We start from the raw sequence: 18,499 nt of genomic DNA, 5'->3' as shown, positions 1-18,499 counted from the left end.
AAAACAGTCTCATGTCTTGGTAAATAGCGATACATAAAATACCAAAGGTGTTTCACACGACGTTAAGAAGAATAATGTAGTTGAATGCGTGTGTCGAGATAACGGACGACACTGCATTCAGCGTTAAAAATTGTATAAATATTTATAATTCAGGCTCTGAATATCCAGGTGTGCATTCTAAGCAATAAATTTGAGACAAATAATTACAAATATAATATAAATAGATTATGGATGGATACCAGGTAATATGACACTGTTGTGAGACAGTGGTGATGATGGAAGCCTGTTTGTCCTGTATACAAGGTGTATACTGTCCTGAAAAATGTAATAGAAGCTAGTTGGTTAAATTTGTGGCTCAATTCACAATCATCACAGCTATGCAATTCTTAGAGCATTGTTACATAAAATAAGACAAGCCTTTGCAATTTCCAATTGCCTCTGGAATGTGAGTTTACCCACACTCCAAGACACTTCATATTACAAAGTCAGAAAATGTCAGTGGCCTGAAGCATATTTTACTTTGTATCCATATGCAAATTTTTATTTTCATTACGAAAATTCTGATATTGTGCTCAGGAAGGCGGTTGATCGATAACTTTGAAATTAAATGTTTGTGTTGGAAATTTAATTTTAAAATAATTTTTTAACTTAACTGTACTTTTCCAGATCAAATAATAAGTCACAAAATGGTTTGAAATGATCTCAGTTCTTATTTTCTTGAATAAAGAATATTTATAAATTTAAAATGTATTTTGTTGTTCATTGATGAAATCGCAGGCACCGTAAGGCAACAGACTGGAGACGCTGATGTTGCAGCTGTAACTAAAGGAATTGAGACATTAAAGATCCCAAATAGGACAGGTTGTGGGACTAAAGGAAGAAAAACTGGACTTGTCAACGCTTCGGAACAAAATTGCCATTCATTATGATGTGGAATTTAAACCTTCACCATTTCCAAAGAGGCTTTTGAGGTGTGTATAGCCCCATTATATTTTGCATACGATATGTACAGGTAAACTTTGTATGATTTTTTTATGGGATAAAGAATAATAAATATGTTAACATTAGTTTCAAAATGGTTTTATTTGGTTTTACAATAATTCACTCTGATTTGCATTTTTTGGTAACTGGTAAGATTTTAATTGTAAATATTTCAGTGTACTGTTGTCTTTTTCAATTATTTTACCCACAAATCTAAGAACTAAATCAGTTTTGAAGATACGTTGCATGTGAAAATGTGTGCGCTATAATACTAATACGTTTGAATCCAGCAAATACTGAACTTTTCTGCCTTCGTAGACTTTGGACGTCCATGGATATTTGTGTAGCTAGCAGCAAAAATGAATTTCTTACCTGTTGTCTATCTTCTTTAGGTCAGTCTGAATAATATTAAAACTTTTAATGACTTCCGTGTAAAAAGACCTTTTTCTACTCTGATAACTCAGAATAATGTGATGTTAATTTTCTCACATTAATTTGTATGTCGTTGTTAATAAGTAGGAGGCTAAATGTTTATGTTTTGTGTTTATACAATTTGGTAAAATCAATGCATTGCTTATATACTTACAGGTAGATTTTGATTAATCGGGTGTTGAGGAGGATATTTGGGCCTAGGAGAGAAGACAATGGGGCGTGGAGAAAACTGCACAATGACGAGCTTAAAAATCTGTACTGCTCCCCCAGTATTGTCAGGGTGATTAAGTCGAGAAGATTGAGATGGGCGGGGCATGTAGCGCGCATGGATGGGACAAGGTGAGCACCGGGTATTGGTTGGGAAACCTGAAGGAAAGAGACCGCTGGGGAGACCTAGACATAGATGGGAGGATAATCTCAGGCAGGATCTATGGGAGATAGGAGTTGAAGGAGAATGGATTTTGTTGGCCCAGGACAGGGTCCAGTGGAAGGCTTTGGTTAATTCGGTGATGAACCTTCGGGTTCGGTAAGCCATCTAGTTAGTTAGTTAGTTAGATTTTGATTACAGTTTGTTATTGTCAGTGTTGGTAAAATTCAATACAATTTTAAGAGCTAGCCGAGATTTTAGGGACCAAACGTAATGTGGTTGCCATGTGTTGCTGCATTTAACAGTACATTGCAATCAGGTCTTTTCTCATTGTGATTATGAATTAATGACTGCTGCCTCCATTATAGCATTATTTGTAGATGAATGTTGACATCGAGGATGTATTAATTGGTACAGCTCTTCTCTGGTTTAAGAGTATTACTGAATGTAATTGCACATTATGTATGAAGCTTCATTCTTTAGGTTTCAAAATCCTAAATTTTTGTTTCTGTAACAATACATGCTCTGGTCCAGTGGTTTTGAAATTGCGGGTCAGAATGAATTGTGAGGGTGCCTTGAAAGGGTCGCAAGCTTAACCTTTTCCTCACTGATTGTTGCATTTGTAACCACACTTGGAGGATACAATCAGGATCTTTGGTTAGCGTATGAACTGTAGTGATCTGATAAGAACAGTTCCATTATTTAATAAAACTATTAATAAGGTAGTATATTTGCGTCATATTGTGAATTAGGTTAATATTTTCTGTCAAATCACAATTTTAATAAGATAATAAAATATAAAATATTTAAAATATCATTTCACGTTCCGCATCGAATGATCGATTTACAAATTGGAACGTCTCTTACGACATGTTTCGGTTATATTTAACCGTCCTCAGGTATAAATTAGATTGGTAAATCTAAAACTCGAATTACAATCATTTACAATGTTATGCAGTTTATTGAAAATGTTATTATCAGATTACTCTTATATATTAGAACGAAGGTATTGTTTTTTATATGGCGTGGTTCATCTGATGTTCAATATTAGTCGGTGATGAGTTGATAGAGACATGACGTGTCTAGCGGAAGACTTCTAGAAGTATTACTGTGTCGGGTCGAGGTTTAATACTGAATAGGATGTGCTGAATGGCAACTGCCTTGTGAACTGTATCTCCCCTCTTTTATGCATATATCGTGGAGTAATATTACCAAGAGATGGCAGACCAAGTTATCTGAATATTAGTGTTTCAGAAGAGCAGTTGTGTGTGTGATGGGGAACCAGCTTAGGTGGAGTTGGAGATGTGAAGAACCAGACAGAATGAAGCACCTGGAATGTTTGTGACTTGGATAAGGAAATGCAATATTCAGGTATGTTAGGGAGTAGAGTTTATTTACATTCCATAGATCCTTATTAGGACTAAACTAAAGGATGTTGTTCATTGATGAACTTGCAGGCACTGTAAAGCAACAGACTGGAGACGCTGATGTTGCAGCTGTAACTAAAGGAATTCAGACATTAAAGATCCCAAATAGGACAGGTTGTGGGACTAAAGGAAGAGAAACTGTAGTAGAAACCAACTATTTATCAATTTTTCCTGTAGTGATGTTGCTTGGAACACAATTGAAGGTGTGATAGCGCATGTAATATAAACAAAAGTTTTGTTCTCACTGTAGACAGTTTTCCACTCTAAAATGAAAAAGATGTTTCTATCAGAAAGATTCTGATGTGTTTTTATGTTCAGTAAGACAAATATAATAGGAAGCATACTGGCAGTTTTAGTTATGTAATGTGATATCATCGAAGGCCAAGTTGAAGGAAAGCGAGGACTGGGAAGAAGACTGATACAGCTAACCGACGATCTGAAAGAAGGAAAGAAGATGAAGTCCCAGGAATTAAAACGAGAAGCTGAGAATAGGGAAAACTGGAGAGCTCTTTTTGGGCAGAGCAATGGACCTGTCGTAAGACAGAACACTGAATAATAATAATAATAATAATAATAATATAGTAAAAATTTGTGTCATGGTATTAAGCTTTAGTAAGAATCCTTTACATAAGATTGAATGAAAATACACTTGTTCTAGTCACGCACAACAGAATAGTATTGCGTGCCCACTAAGCAGTGTTATAAATTTGTGTGTAACTAATTTAAAATTGAAATTCATTAGTAAACCACTGTCAGCATAAGGAATAGCTTTCTGTTTCTGTCCATGATAATGTCACGGAGGATATTTACTGACAGACTACCGACGTCCATCTTCTGGCATTCGAAAGAACAGCTTCATTATTGCTTTTCAGGTGATGTCATAGTTATCTTTAGTAATCTTCCACCTTGTCCATAAATTTGTTGGCTCTCCGGTCTGTATTCGGTCCGTGGCCTCCTCGATTCTCCTCTTCCATTCGGTCCTCTGTTAGGTCCATCTGTCCGAGGCTTTGATTGAGGTGTAGTATCTTAATTTGTAAGTATTCCTTTGAGATGGCCTCCGACATGTGTCTAGCAAATCTCGTGTGAGCTGCTTTTAGTCATATTTCTTAATATCCACTTCAGTATTATATCTCATTCTTGTTCTAACCAGGAAGTCTAAGTAATTACCTAGTTGGTGGGCGTGTGCTAGCATTAACAGAGTGACTGTGACTGGTTGTGCTTCAACTGGATATTTCTTGTTATGTTCCAGACAGGCGTTGTTACATCAATGGACAACATTGTTCCTTTTAAGTACCTGCAGTTGCCACAGACAGAGCAAGACAATACAATGGCCTTCCAACTAAGTATTCAACTATTTTCAATTGCCAGGTAATACACAGAATCTGTTACATGCAATATTGTATTCATATTGAATCAGTATATATTCATACGAAACAATCTCTACCAAAACGTACAGGGAAGAAACTACTGCTGAGCATACGGACCGAGCTTTAACACGACTTGTGTTCATGGTTCATCAATTTGATGCGTGCTCAAGGTTCTACTAGAAGGACGGTAGATTTATCACCTCCCTAAGCACTGCAGCTTACCTTATTTGATAGAGGAGTCTCAATGAGCTGACCTCTTGCTTCTAAGCAAGCCTCGCTCCTCTTCTATGGCTCTCCGGTCCATATTCCGTCCATGGCCTCCTCAATCCTCCTCTTCCATTTGGTCCTATCCTCTGTTAGGTCTGTCTGTCCGAGGCTTTGATTGAGGTTTAACATCATCTTCCTTTTTAAAGTGCAACCCCCAACCTGGAGGACCTGAGTACCTGTCTTAGTCTGACCTCTCCCCCCTCGACCAATCTGGCTAGGGAGGCCCTACCAGCAGCTATGCTACCGCCAACATACCAAGCAAGCCTTGCGCCTTCTAAAATTATTTCTTCACACGTGATGGAGTTGCTATCTTGAAATATTAGCAGTCTCCCTTGGAATATTGCTAGTTTTCGCAAAGAACGCAAAGTACCATCTGCACAACAGACAGAACATCGCAGTCTCAAAATTTGAATGTAAGAATTTAAGAATTTTTGTAACATAATTTTGTGAGACAACAAAAACAGTCTCATGTCTTGGTAAATAGCGATACATAATATACCAAAGGTGTTTCACACGACGTTAAGAAGAATAATGTAGTTGAATGCGTGTGTCGAGATAACGGACGACACTGCATTCAGCGTTAATAATTGTATAAATATTTATAATTCAGGCTCTGAATATCCAGGTGTGCATTCTAAGCAATAAATTTGAGACAAATAATTACAAATATAATATAAATAGATTATGGATGGATACCAGTTAATATGACACTGTTGTGAGACAGTGGTGATGATGGAAGCCTGTTTGTCCTGTATACAAGGTGTATACTGTCCTGAAAAATGTAATAGAAGCTAGTTGGTTAAATTTGTGGCTCAATTCACAATCATCACAGCTATGCAATTCTTAGAGCATTGTTACATAAAATAAGACAAGCCTTTGCAATTTTCAATTGCCTCTGGAATGTGAGTAAAATTAATTGTTTACCCACACTCCGAGACACTTCATATTACAAAGTGAGAAAATGTCAGTGGCCTGAAGTATATTTTACTTTGTGTCCATATGCAAATTTTTATTTTCATTACAAAAATTCTGATATCGTGCTCAGGAAGGCGGTTGATCGATAACTTTGAAATTAAATTTTTGTGTTGGAAATTTAATTTTAAAATAATTTTTTAACTTAACTGTACTTTTCCAGATCAAATAATAAGTCACAAAATGGTTTGAAATGATCTCAGTTCTTATTTTCTTGAATAAAGAATATTTATGAATTTAAAATGTATTTTGTTGTTCATTGATGAAATCGCAGGCACCGTAAGGCAACAGACTGGAGACGCTGATGTTGCAGCTGTAACTAAAGGAATTGAGACATTAAAGATCCCAAATAGGACAGGTTGTGGGACTAAAGGAAGAAAAACTGGACTTGTCAACGCTTCGGAACAAAATTGCCATTCATTATGATGTGGAATTTAAACCTTCACCATTTCCAAAGAGGCTTTTGAGGTGTGTATAGCCCCATTATATTTTGCATACGATATGTACAGGTAAACTTTGTATGATTTTTTTATGGGATAAAGAATAATAATTATGTTAACATTAGTTTCAAAATGGTTTTATTTGGTTTTACAATAATTCACTCTGATTTGCATTTTTTGGTAACTGGTAAGATTTTAATTGTACATATTTCAGCGTACTGTTGTATTTTTAAATTATTTTACCCACAAATCTAAGAACTAAATCAGTTTTGAAGATACGTTGCATGTGAAAATGTGTGCGCTATAATACTAATACGTTTGAATCCAGCAAATACTGAACTTTTCTGCCTTCGTAGACTTTGGACGTCCATGGATATTTGTGTAGCTAGCAGCAAAAATGAATTTCTTACCTGTTGTCTATCTTCTTTAGGTCAGTCTGAATAATATTAAAACTTTTAATGACTTCCGTGTAAAAAGACCTTTTGCTACTCTGATAACTCAGAATAATATGATGTTAATTTTCTCACATTAATTTGTATGTCGTTGTTAATAAGTAGGAGGCTAAATGTTATGTTTTGTGTTTATACAATTTGGTAAAATCAATGCATTGCTTATATACTTACAGGTAGATTTTGATTAATCGGGTGTTGAGGAGGATATTTGGGCCTAGGAGAGAAGACAATGGGGCGTGGAGAAAACTGCACAATGACGAGCTTAAAAATCTGTACTGCTCCCCCAGTATTGTCAGGGTGATTAAGTCGAGAAGATTGAGATGGGCGGGGCATGTAGCGCGCATGGATGGGACAAGGTGTGCACCGGGTATTGGTTGGGAAACCTGAAGGAAAGAGACCGCTGGGGAGACCTAGACATAGATGGGAGGATAATCTCAGGCAGGATCTATGGGAGATAGGAGTTGAAGGAGAATGGATTTTGTTGGCCCAGGACAGGGTCCAGTGGAAGGCTTTGGTTAATTCGGTGATGAACCTTCGGGTTCGGTAAGCCATCTAGTTAGTTAGTTAGTTAGATTTTGATTACAGTTTGTTATTGTCAGTGTTGGTAAAATTCAATACAATTTTAAGAGCTAGCCGAGATTTTAGGGACCAAACGTAATGTGGTTGCCATGTGTTGCTGCATTTAACAGTACATTGCAATCAGGTCTTTTCTCATTGTGATTATGAATTAATGACTGCTGCCTCCATTATAGCATTATTTGTAGATGAATGTTGACATTGAGGATGTATTAATTGGTACAGCTCTTCTCTGGTTTAAGAGTATTACTGAATGTAATTGCACATTATGTATGAAGCTTCATTCTTTAGGTTTCAAAATCCTAAATTTTTGTTTCTGTAACAATACATGCTCTGGTCCAGTGGTTTTGAAATTGCGGGTCAGAATGAATTGTGAGGGTGCCTTGAAAGGGTCGCAAGCTTAACCTTTTCCTCACTGATTGTTGCATTTGTAACCACACTTGGAGGATACAATCAGGATCTTTGGTTAGCGTATGAACTGTAGTGATCTGATATGAACAGTTACATTATTTAATAAAAGTATTAATAAGGTAGTATATTTGCGTCATATTGTGAATTAGGTTAATATTTTCTGTCAAATCACAATTTTTAATAAGATAATAAAATATTTAAAATATCATTTCACGTTCCGCATCGAATGATCGATTTACAAATTGGAACGTCTCTTACGACATGTTTCGGTTATATTTAACCGTCCTCAGGTATAAATTAGATTGGTAAATCTAAAACTCGAATTACAATCATTTACAATGTTATGCAGTTTATTGAAAATGTTATTATCAGATTACTCTTATATATTAGAACGAAGGTATTGTTTTTTATATGGCGTGGTTCATCTGATGTTCAATATTAGTCGGTGATGAGTTGATAGAGACATGACGTGTCTAGCGGAAGACATCTAGAAGTATTACTGTGTCGGGTCGAGGTTTAATACTGAATAGGATGTGCTGAATGGCAACTGCCTTGTGAACTGTATCTCCCCTCTTTTATGCATATATCGTGGAGTAATATTACCAAGAGATGGCAGACCAAGTTATCTGAATATTAGTGTTTCAGAAGAGCAGTTGTGTGTGTGATGGGGAACCAGCTTAGGTGGAGTTGGAGATGTGAAGAACCAGACAGAATGAAGCACCTGGAATGTTTGTGACTTGGATAAGGAAATGCAATATTCAGGTATGTTAGAGAGTAGAGTTTATTTACATTCCATAGATCCTTATTAGGACTAAACTAAAGGATGTTGTTCATTGATGAACTTGCAGGCACTGTAAAGCAACAGACTGGAGACGCTGATGTTGCAGCTGTAACTAAAGGAATTCAGACATTAAAGATCCCAAATAGGACAGGTTGTGGGACTAAAGGAATGAAAACTGTAGTAGAAACCAACTATTTATCAATTTTTCCTGTAGTGATGTTGCTTGGAACACAATTGAAGGTGTGATAGCGCATGTAATATAAACAAAAGTTTTGTTCTCACTGTAGACAGTTTTCCACTCTAAAATGAAAAAGATGTTTCTATCAGAAAGATTCTGATGTGTTTTTATGTTCAGTAAGACAAATATAATAGGAAGCATACTGGCAGTTTTAGTTATGTAATGTGATATCATCGAAGGCCAAGTTGAAGGAAAGCGAGGACTGGGAAGAAGACTGATACAGCTAACCGACGATCTGAAAGAAGGAAAGAAGATGAAGTTCCAGGAATTAAAACGAGAAGCTGAGAATAGGGAAAACTGGAGAGCTCTTTTTGGGCAGAGCAATGGACCTGTCGTAAGACAGAACACTGAATAATAATAATAATAATAATAATAATAATATAGTAAAAATTTGTGTCATGGTATTAAGCTTTAGTAAGAATCCTTTACATAAGATTGAATGAAAATACACTTGTTCTAGTCACGCACAACAGAATAGTATTGCGTGCCCACTAAGCAGTGTTATAAATTTGTGTGTAACTAATTTAAAATTGAAATTCATTAGTAAACCACTGTCAGCATAAGGAATAGCTTTCTGTTTCTGTCCATGATAATGTCACGGAGGATATTTACTGACAGACTACCGACGTCCATCTTCTGGCATTCGAAAGAACAGCTTCATTATTGCTTTTCAGGTGATGTCATAGTTATCTTTAGTAATCTTCCACCTTGTCCATAAATTTGTTGGCTCTCCGGTCTGTATTCGGTCCGTGGCCTCCTCGATTCTCCTCTTCCATTCGGTCCTCTGTTAGGTCCATCTGTCCGAGGCTTTGATTGAGGTGTAGTATCTTAATTTGTAAGTATTCCTTTGAGATGGCCTCCGACATGTGTCTAGCAAATCTCGTGTGAGCTGCTTTTAGTCATATTTCTTAATATCCACTTCAGTATTATATCTCATTCTTGTTCTAACCAGGAAGTCTAAGTAATTACCTAGTTGGTGGGCGTGTGCTAGCATTAACAGAGTGACTGTGACTGGTTGTGCTTCAACTGGATATTTCTTGTTATGTTCCAGACAGGCGTTGTTACATCAATGGACAACATTGTTCCTTTTAAGTACCTGCAGTTGCCACAGACAGAGCAAGACAATACAATGGCCTTCCAACTAAGTATTCAACTATTTTCAATTGCCAGGTAATACACAGAATCTGTTACATGCAATATTGTATTCATATTGAATCAATATATATTCATACGAAACAATCTCTACCAAAACGTACACGGAAGAAACTACTGCTGAGCAGACGGACCGAGCTTTAACACGACTTGTGTTCATGGTTCATCAATTTGATGCGTGCTCAAGGTTCTACTAGAAGGACGGTAGATTTATCACCTCCCTAAGCACTGCAGCTTACCTTATGTGATAGAGGAGTCTCAATGAGCTGTCCTCTTGCTTCTAAGCAAGCCTCGCTCCTCTTCTATGGCTCTCCGGTCCATATTCCGTCCATGGCCTCCTCAATCCTCCTCTTTCATTTGGTCCTATCCTCTGTTAGGTCCGTCTGTCCGAGGCTTTGATTGAGGTTTAAAATCATCTTCCTTTTTAAAGTGCAACCCCCAACCTGGAGGACCTGAGTACCTGTCTTAGTCTGACCTCTCCCCCCTCGACCAATCTGGGTAGGGAGGCCCTACCAGCAGCTATGCTACCGCCAACATACCAAGCAAGCCTTGCGCCTTCTAAAATTATTTCTTCACATGTGATGGAGTTGCTATCTTGAAATATTAGCAGTCTCCCTTGGAATATTGCTAGTTTTTGCAAAGAACGCAAAGTACCATCTGCACAACAGACAGAACATCGCAGTCTCAAAATTTGGATGTAAGAATTTAAGAATTTGTGTAACATAATTTTGTGAGACAACAAAAACAGTCTCATGTCTTGGTAAATAGCGATACATAAAATACCAAAGGTGTTTCACACGACGTTAAGAAGAATAATGTAGTTGAATGCGTGTGTCGAGATAACGGACGACACTGCATTCAGCGTTAAAAATTGTATAAATATTTATAATTCAGGCTCTGAATATCCAGGTGTGCATTCTAAGCAATAAATTTGAGACAAATAATTACAAATATAATATAAATAGATTATGGATGGATACCAGGTAATATGACACTGTTGTGAGACAGTGGTGATGATGGAAGCCTGTTTGTCCTGTATACAAGGTGTATACTGTCCTGAAAAATGTAATAGAAGCTAGTTGGTTAAATTTGTGGCTCAATTCACAATCATCACAGCTATGCAATTCTTAGAGCATTGTTACATAAAATAAGACAAGCCTTTGCAATTTCCAATTGCCTCTGGAATGTGAGTTTACCCACACTCCAAGACACTTCATATTACAAAGTCAGAAAATGTCAGTGGCCTGAAGCATATTTTACTTTGTATCCATATGCAAATTTTTATTTTCATTACGAAAATTCTGATATTGTGCTCAGGAAGGCGGTTGATCGATAACTTTGAAATTAAATGTTTGTGTTGGAAATTTAATTTTAAAATAATTTTTTAACTTAACTGTACTTTTCCAGATCAAATAATAAGTCACAAAATGGTTTGAAATGATCTCAGTTCTTATTTTCTTGAATAAAGAATATTTATAAATTTAAAATGTATTTTGTTGTTCATTGATGAAATCGCAGGCACCGTAAGGCAACAGACTGGAGACGCTGATGTTGCAGCTGTAACTAAAGGAATTGAGACATTAAAGATCCCAAATAGGACAGGTTGTGGGACTAAAGGAAGAAAAACTGGACTTGTCAACGCTTCGGAACAAAATTGCCATTCATTATGATGTGGAATTTAAACCTTCACCATTTCCAAAGAGGCTTTTGAGGTGTGTATAGCCCCATTATATTTTGCATACGATATGTACAGGTAAACTTTGTATGATTTTTTTATGGGATAAAGAATAATAAATATGTTAACATTAGTTTCAAAATGGTTTTATTTGGTTTTACAATAATTCACTCTGATTTGCATTTTTTGGTAACTGGTAAGATTTTAATTGTAAATATTTCAGTGTACTGTTGTCTTTTTCAATTATTTTACCCACAAATCTAAGAACTAAATCAGTTTTGAAGATACGTTGCATGTGAAAATGTGTGCGCTATAATACTAATACGTTTGAATCCAGCAAATACTGAACTTTTCTGCCTTCGTAGACTTTGGACGTCCATGGATATTTGTGTAGCTAGCAGCAAAAATGAATTTCTTACCTGTTGTCTATCTTCTTTAGGTCAGTCTGAATAATATTAAAACTTTTAATGACTTCCGTGTAAAAAGACCTTTTGCTACTCTGATAACTCAGAATAATGTGATGTTAATTTTCTCACATTAATTTGTATGTCGTTGTTAATAAGTAGGAGGCTAAATGTTTATGTTTTGTGTTTATACAATTTGGTAAAATCAATGCATTGCTTATATACTTACAGGTAGATTTTGATTAATCGGGTGTTGAGGAGGATATTTGGGCCTAGGAGAGAAGACAATGGGGCGTGGAGAAAACTGCACAATGACGAGCTTAAAAATCTGTACTGCTCCCCCAGTATTGTCAGGGTGATTAAGTCGAGAAGATTGAGATGGGCGGGGCATGTAGCGCGCATGGATGGGACAAGGTGTGCACCGGGTATTGGTTGGGAAACCTGAAGGAAAGAGACCGCTGGGGAGACCTAGACATAGATGGGAGGATAATCTCAGGCAGGATCTATGGGAGATAGGAGTTGAAGGAGAATGGATTTTGTTGGCCCAGGACAGGGTCCAGTGGAAGGCTTTGGTTAATTCGGTGATGAACCTTCGGGTTCGGTAAGCCATCTAGTTAGTTAGTTAGTTAGATTTTGATTACAGTTTGTTATTGTCAGTGTTGGTAAAATTCAATACAATTTTAAGAGCTAGCCGAGATTTTAGGGACCAAACGTAATGTGGTTGCCATGTGTTGCTGCATTTAACAGTACATTGCAATCAGGTCTTTTCTCATTGTGATTATGAATTAATGACTGCTGCCTCCATTATAGCATTATTTGTAGATGAATGTTGACATCGAGGATGTATTAATTGGTACAGCTCTTCTCTGGTTTAAGAGTATTACTGAATGTAATTGCACATTATGTATGAAGCTTCATTCTTTAGGTTTCAAAATCCTAAATTTTTGTTTCTGTAACAATACATGCTCTGGTCCAGTGGTTTTGAAATTGCGGGTCAGAATGAATTGTGAGGGTGCCTTGAAAGGGTCGCAAGCTTAACCTTTTCCTCACTGATTGTTGCATTTGTAACCACACTTGGAGGATACAATCAGGATCTTTGGTTAGCGTATGAACTGTAGTGATCTGATATGAACAGTTCCATTATTTAATAAAACTATTAATAAGGTAGTATATTTGCGTCATATTGTGAATTAGGTTAATATTTTCTGTCAAATCACAATTTTTAATAAGATAATAAAATATTTAAAATATCATTTCACGTTCCGCATCGAATGATCGATTTACAAATTGGAATGTCTCTTACGACATGTTTCGGTTATATTTAACCGTCCTCAGGTATAAATTAGATTGGTAAATCTAAAACTCGAATTACAATCATTTACAATGTTATGCAGTTTATTGAAAATGTTATTATCAGATTACTCTTATATATTAGAACGAAGGTATTGTTTTTTATATGGCGTGGTTCATCTGATGTTCAATATTAGTCGGTGATGAGTTGATAGAGACATGACGTGTCTAGCGGAAGACATCTAGAAGTATTACTGTGTCGGGTCGAGGTTTAATACTGAATAGGATGTGCTGAATGGCAACTGCCTTGTGAACTGTATCTCCCCTCTTTTATGCATATATCGTGGAGTAATATTACCAAGAGATGGCAGACCAAGTTATCTGAATATTAGTGTTTCAGAAGAGCAGTTGTGTGTGTGATGGGGAACCAGCTTAGGTGGAGTTGGAGATGTGAAGAACCAGACAGAATGAAGCACCTGGAATGTTTGTGACTTGGATAAGGAAATGCAATATTCAGGTATGTTAGAGAGTAGAGTTTATTTACATTCCATAGATCCTTATTAGGACTAAACTAAAGGATGTTGTTCATTGATGAACTTGCAGGCACTGTAAAGCAACAGACTGGAGACGCTGATGTTGCAGCTGTAACTAAAGGAATTCAGACATTAAAGATCCCAAATAGGACAGGTTGTGGGACTAAAGGAAGAGAAACTGTAGTAGAAACCAACTATTTATCAATTTTTCCTGTAGTGATGTTGCTTGGAACACAATTGAAGGTGTGATAGCGCATGTAATATAAACAAAAGTTTTGTTCTCACTGTAGACAGTTTTCCACTCTAAAATGAAAAAGATGTTTCTATCAGAAAGATTCTGATGTGTTTTTATGTTCAGTAAGACAAATATAATAGGAAGCATACTGGCAGTTTTAGTTATGTAATGTGATATCATCGAAGGCCAAGTTGAAGGAAAGCGAGGACTGGGAAGAAGACTGATACAGCTAACCGACGATCTGAAAGAAGGAAAGAAGATGAAGTCCCAGGAATTAAAACGAGAAGCTGAGAATAGGGAAAACTGGAGAGCTCTTTTTGGGCAGAGCAATGGACCTGTCGTAAGACAGAACACTGAATAATAATAATAATAATAATAATAATATAGTAAAAATTTGTGTCATGGTATTAAGCTTTAGTAAGAATCCTTTACATAAGATTGAATGAAAATACACTTGTTCTAGTCACGCACAACAGAATAGTATTGCGTGCCCACTAAGCAGTGTTATAAATTTGTGTGTAACTAATTTAAAATTGAAATTCATTAGTAAACCACTGTCAGCATAAGGAATAGCTTTCTGTTTCTGTCCATGATAATGTCACGGAGGATATTTACTGACAGACTACCGACGTCCATCTTCTGGCATTCGAAAGAACAGCTTCATTATTGCTTTTCAGGTGATGTCATAGTTATCTTTAGTAATCTTCCACCTTGTCCATAAATTTGTTGGCTCTCCGGTCTGTATTCGGTCCGTGGCCTCCTCGATTCTCCTCTTCCATTCGGTCCTCTGTTAGGTCCATCTGTCCGAGGCTTTGATTGAGGTGTAGTATCTTAATTTGTAAGTATTCCTTTGAGATGGCCTCCGACATGTGTCTAGCAAATCTCGTGTGAGCTGCTTTTAGTCATATTTCTTAATATCCACTTCAGTATTATATCTCATTCTTGTTCTAACCAGGAAGTCTAAGTAATTACCTAGTTGGTGGGCGTGTGCTAGCATTAACAGAGTGACTGTGACTGGTTGTGCTTCAACTGGATATTTCTTGTTATGTTCCAGACAGGCGTTGTTACATCAATGGACAACATTGTTCCTTTTAAGTACCTGCAGTTGCCACAGACAGAGCAAGACAATACAATGGCCTTCCAACTAAGTATTCAACTATTTTCAATTGCCAGGTAATACACAGAATCTGTTACATGCAATATTGTATTCATATTGAATCAGTATATATTCATACGAAACAATCTCTACCAAAACGTACAGGGAAGAAACTACTGCTGAGCATACGGACCGAGCTTTAACACGACTTGTGTTCATGGTTCATCAATTTGATGCGTGCTCAAGGTTCTACTAGAAGGACGGTAGATTTATCACCTCCCTAAGCACTGCAGCTTACCTTATGTGATAGAGGAGTCTCAATGAGCTGTCCTCTTGCTTCTAAGCAAGCCTCGCTCCTCTTCTATGGCTCTCCGGTCCATATTCCGTCCATGGCCTCCTCAATCCTCCTCTTCCATTTGGTCCTATCCTCTGTTAGGTCTGTCTGTCCGAGGCTTTGATTGAGGTTTAACATCATCTTCCTTTTTAAAGTGCAACCCCCAACCTGGAGGACCTGAGTACCTGTCTTAGTCTGACCTCTCCCCCCTCGACCAATCTGGCTAGGGAGGCCCTACCAGCAGCTATGCTACCGCCAACATACCAAGCAAGCCTTGCGCCTTCTAAAATTATTTCTTCACACGTGATGGAGTTGCTATCTTGAAATATTAGCAGTCTCCCTTGGAATATTGCTAGTTTTCGCAAAGAACGCAAAGTACCATCTGCACAACAGACAGAACATCGCAGTCTCAAAATTTGAATGTAAGAATTTAAGAATTTTTGTAACATAATTTTGTGAGACAACAAAAACAGTCTCATGTCTTGGTAAATAGCGATACATAAAATACCAAAGGTGTTTCACACGACGTTAAGAAGAATAATGTAGTTGAATGCGTGTGTCGAGATAACGGACGACACTGCATTCAGCGTTAATAATTGTATAAATATTTATAATTCAGGCTCTGAATATCCAGGTGTGCATTCTAAGCAATAAATTTGAGACAAATAATTACAAATATAATATAAATAGATTATGGATGGATACCAGTTAATATGACACTGTTGTGAGACAGTGGTGATGATGGAAGCCTGTTTGTCCTGTATACAAGGTGTATACTGTCCTGAAAAATGTAATAGAAGCTAGTTGGTTAAATTTGTGGCTCAATTCACAATCATCACAGCTATGCAATTCTTAGAGCATTGTTACATAAAATAAGACAAGCCTTTGCAATTTTCAATTGCCTCTGGAATGTGAGTAAAATTAATTGTTTACCCACACTCCGAGACACTTCATATTACAAAGTGAGAAAATGTCAGTGGCCTGAAGTATATTTTACTTTGTGTCCATATGCAAATTTTTATTTTCATTACAAAAATTCTGATATCGTGCTCAGGAAGGCGGTTGATCGATAACTTTGAAATTAAATTTTTGTGTTGGAAATTTAATTTTAAAATAATTTTTTAACTTAACTGTACTTTTCCAGATCAAATAATAAGTCACAAAATGGTTTGAAATGATCTCAGTTCTTATTTTCTTGAATAAAGAATATTTATGAATTTAAAATGTATTTTGTTGTTCATTGATGAAATCGCAGGCACCGTAAGGCAACAGACTGGAGACGCTGATGTTGCAGCTGTAACTAAAGGAATTGAGACATTAAAGATCCCAAATAGGACAGGTTGTGGGACTAAAGGAAGAAAAACTGGACTTGTCAACGCTTCGGAACAAAATTGCCATTCATTATGATGTGGAATTTAAACCTTCACCATTTCCAAAGAGGCTTTTGAGGTGTGTATAGCCCCATTATATTTTGCATACGATATGTACAGGTAAACTTTGTATGATTTTTTTATGGGATAAAGAATAATAATTATGTTAACATTAGTTTCAAAATGGTTTTATTTGGTTTTACAATAATTCACTCTGATTTGCATTTTTTGGTAACTGGTAAGATTTTAATTGTACATATTTCAGCGTACTGTTGTATTTTTAAATTATTTTACCCACAAATCTAAGAACTAAATCAGTTTTGAAGATACGTTGCATGTGAAAATGTGTGCGCTATAATACTAATACGTTTGAATCCAGCAAATACTGAACTTTTCTGCCTTCGTAGACTTTGGACGTCCATGGATATTTGTGTAGCTAGCAGCAAAAATGAATTTCTTACCTGTTGTCTATCTTCTTTAGGTCAGTCTGAATAATATTAAAACTTTTAATGACTTCCGTGTAAAAAGACCTTTTGCTACTCTGATAACTCAGAATAATATGATGTTAATTTTCTCACATTAATTTGTATGTCGTTGTTAATAAGTAGGAGGCTAAATGTTATGTTTTGTGTTTATACAATTTGGTAAAATCAATGCATTGCTTATATACTTACAGGTAGATTTTGATTAATCGGGTGTTGAGGAGGATATTTGGGCCTAGGAGAGAAGACAATGGGGCGTGGAGAAAACTGCACAATGACGAGCTTAAAAATCTGTACTGCTCCCCCAGTATTGTCAGGGTGATTAAGTCGAGAAGATTGAGATGGGCGGGGCATGTAGCGCGCATGGATGGGACAAGGTGTGCACCGGGTATTGGTTGGGAAACCTGAAGGAAAGAGACCGCTGGGGAGACCTAGACATAGATGGGAGGATAATCTCAGGCAGGATCTATGGGAGATAGGAGTTGAAGGAGAATGGATTTTGTTGGCCCAGGACAGGGTCCAGTGGAAGGCTTTGGTTAATTCGGTGATGAACCTTCGGGTTCGGTAAGCCATCTAGTTAGTTAGTTAGTTAGATTTTGATTACAGTTTGTTATTGTCAGTGTTGGTAAAATTCAATACAATTTTAAGAGCTAGCCGAGATTTTAGGGACCAAACGTAATGTGGTTGCCATGTGTTGCTGCATTTAACAGTACATTGCAATCAGGTCTTTTCTCATTGTGATTATGAATTAATGACTGCTGCCTCCATTATAGCATTATTTGTAGATGAATGTTGACATCGAGGATGTATTAATTGGTACAGCTCTTCTCTGGTTTAAGAGTATTACTGAATGTAATTGCACATTATGTATGAAGCTTCATTCTTTAGGTTTCAAAATCCTAAATTTTTGTTTCTGTAACAATACATGCTCTGGTCCAGTGGTTTTGAAATTGCGGGTCAGAATGAATTGTGAGGGTGCCTTGAAAGGGTCGCAAGCTTAACCTTTTCCTCACTGATTGTTGCATTTGTAACCACACTTGGAGGATACAATCAGGATCTTTGGTTAGCGTATGAACTGTAGTGATCTGATATGAACAGTTACATTATTTAATAAAACTATTAATAAGGTAGTATATTTGCGTCATATTGTGAATTAGGTTGATATTTTAATATTTTTTCTGTCAAATCACAATTTTTAATAAGATAATAAAATATTT

General features: G+C 36.6%; 1 long non-coding RNA gene across 1 annotated transcript; it reads left to right on the top strand.

Annotated features, from left to right (window-relative positions):
• Positions 1–1,440: 1,440 nt before the first annotated feature.
• On the top strand, positions 1,441–18,453 carry LOC147871831 (uncharacterized). The gene is made up of 4 exons (XR_015538246.1): positions 1,441–3,151; positions 4,457–8,454; positions 9,763–13,749; positions 15,055–18,453. It is a non-coding gene; the product is annotated as an uncharacterized LOC147871831 (long non-coding RNA).
• The last annotated feature ends 46 nt before the right edge of the window (positions 18,454–18,499 follow it).

The sequence above is a fragment of the Zootermopsis nevadensis genome, unplaced genomic scaffold (genome assembly GCF_977971745.1).
Source record: "Zootermopsis nevadensis isolate Lab colony 2312 unplaced genomic scaffold, Znev_1.0 Znev_ptg000037l, whole genome shotgun sequence".
Taxonomy (NCBI): domain Eukaryota; kingdom Metazoa; phylum Arthropoda; class Insecta; order Blattodea; family Termopsidae; genus Zootermopsis; species Zootermopsis nevadensis.
This window is presented reverse-complemented; position numbering and strand designations above follow the sequence as displayed.